At 41.4% G+C, this 2,113-nt stretch overlaps 1 pseudogene; it reads left to right on the plus strand.

Moving 5' to 3' along the window:
• The first annotated feature begins 29 nt into the window (after positions 1-29).
• Positions 30-800, plus strand: LOC102817055 (annotated as a pseudogene).
• Positions 801-2,113: the final 1,313 nt, after the last annotated feature.

Consider the following 2,113-nt stretch of genomic DNA (forward strand, 5'->3'; position numbering starts at 1 on the left):
TGGGTCCACACACCTCTACAGGAGGCGGTATGGAGGCCTCTACTCCAGTGACCCTGGACACATTGGATCCTTGGCTGGAGCTGAACAAAATACAAGTTAAAAAGGCAGTAAAAGCTCTGTTGGCACATTCAGAGTTCGGAGAAAATGTGAATGCAGTGCTTTTGTATAAGAATGAACATTTCTTTTTAATGGTGGTGTTGTGGAAAATCCCAAATAAAGAACCGTAGATCAGATTGTCTTTGCCTCATGCTAGTCAATCAGATTTAACAGAAATCTGTCTCTTTACCAAGGATGAACCCAATATAATACCTGAGAATACAGGACAGTTCTATCAGAATCTTTTGAACAAGCATAAAATTAAAAAAATTTTTCAGATTATCTCCCTCCAAACTTTAAAACATAAATATAAACCCCATGAAGCCAAGCTCTGCCTCTTAGACAGTTTTGACGTCTTCCTGACTGATGCAAGAATTAGGAGGCTTCTGCCTTCAGTTATGGGGAAACACTTCTGTCATCAAAAGAAAGTCCCACATGTGTGAACCTTTTAGCCAAGGATCTGGCAAAAGAGATTAATAACTGTACTGAACATCTCTAAAAATGGCTCATGCAGCACTGTACACATTGATCACACTGGAATGAAGATGCAACACATTGTGGAAAACATCATTGCTGTCACAAAGAGACTTTCAGTAAAAGGCCACCTCAGCTCTGGAGACACTGAAAGCCAGAGAGCCAGGGTCCCCAGCTATAGGCCCAGCAGAGTCAGGGAGCTCAGCTACAGAGGTCTCAGAAGAAGCTGAGAATCCAAGAGGAGATTGAAAAAGAATCAAACTCTGCACTGGGGAAAAAAGACCTGTGGAAGATTCTGAAAAACCCTGGACCTAAGTTCTTCACCACTCCTAGTAAAGCTGCCCAGAAAACTCCCCAGAATGCCAAGCAACAGCCAGAAAACCCAAATTGACCCAGTCACCCTAAACATGGCTCAGCCAGAAGGAAATACCAGACTTTCCTGGAGGTTTAAAAACACCCAGGTCCTACATCCAAGAGTGAGACCTGGACCGAAAGGGTGTTCAAAACCACCATAGGTAATTGTGACACATGTTCCTAGATGTAGTAAGAACCTATATTTTGAAGTAAAATCTAATTTTAATTATTCTACTGCATATTTTCTACTAGAATGGGGGAAATACAGTGTTGTTCTGTGGCTGAATTTTGTTGTTATTATTATTAAAGTATAACATTTGCCAAGAGAAAAAGAAAGCAAGTGAAAATCCTCACCACTGGGCCAATAAACAACCTACATATAAATGGAGAAAAGATTGAAGTTGTCAAAGACTTCATTGTGCTGTGATCAACCATCAATACTCATGGAAGCAGCAGTCAATAAATCAAATGATGTATTGCATTAGGAAAAACTGCTGCTCAAGGCCTCTTTAAAGTTTTCAAGAGCAAAGATGTCAGTTTGAGTGCTAAGGTGCACTTGACATAGACATACTATTTCAGTAACCTCATATGCATACAAAAATTGGACAGTGAATTGTTGGGGACCGGTCTTGACAAGGAGGTTCGGTTCACGAAGGAGAGAGATCTGGCGGCGACAGAGATAGAGAAAGAATACACACAAAGACACAACAAGAGAGACAAGAAGACACCCTGAAACCAGAGTGGATGTGACACTGGTGGGCAGACCCTGGACTACCGTTATTGTGGCCCCTGAAGGCTGCAAAGCACCACTCTGCAAACCTTAACGCATGCCTTGCCAGCTGTAACACCTCGCATGCCAGCTGTAAAACACGCGGGCTTCGGTCTTTGCCCCAGTTTTATTTCGGGGAGGAACTTTACACAAAGGAAGGCGGGGTTTATTAAGACGGGGTACAGAAGTGAAATATGATTAATCATTCAACACAGGACACAATGATTTACAGGAATTAAATTCTAGAACATACATCACAAATTGTCTTGATAATCTAACATCCTTAATTTTCCAGAAATTCAAGCAAATTATTATGTGGTACTTTTCAGGTTCGAATCCCAGGTCAGCAACTCAGTTTCTCCAGGCTAATTAACATACCTATAGCATCTAATCTCGATGGGAAAAAGGTGAAAAGGGATT

This window comes from Chrysochloris asiatica, unplaced genomic scaffold (genome assembly GCF_000296735.1).
Source record: "Chrysochloris asiatica unplaced genomic scaffold, ChrAsi1.0 scaffold00176, whole genome shotgun sequence".
In the NCBI taxonomy this organism is placed as follows: Eukaryota; Metazoa; Chordata; class Mammalia; order Afrosoricida; family Chrysochloridae; genus Chrysochloris; species Chrysochloris asiatica.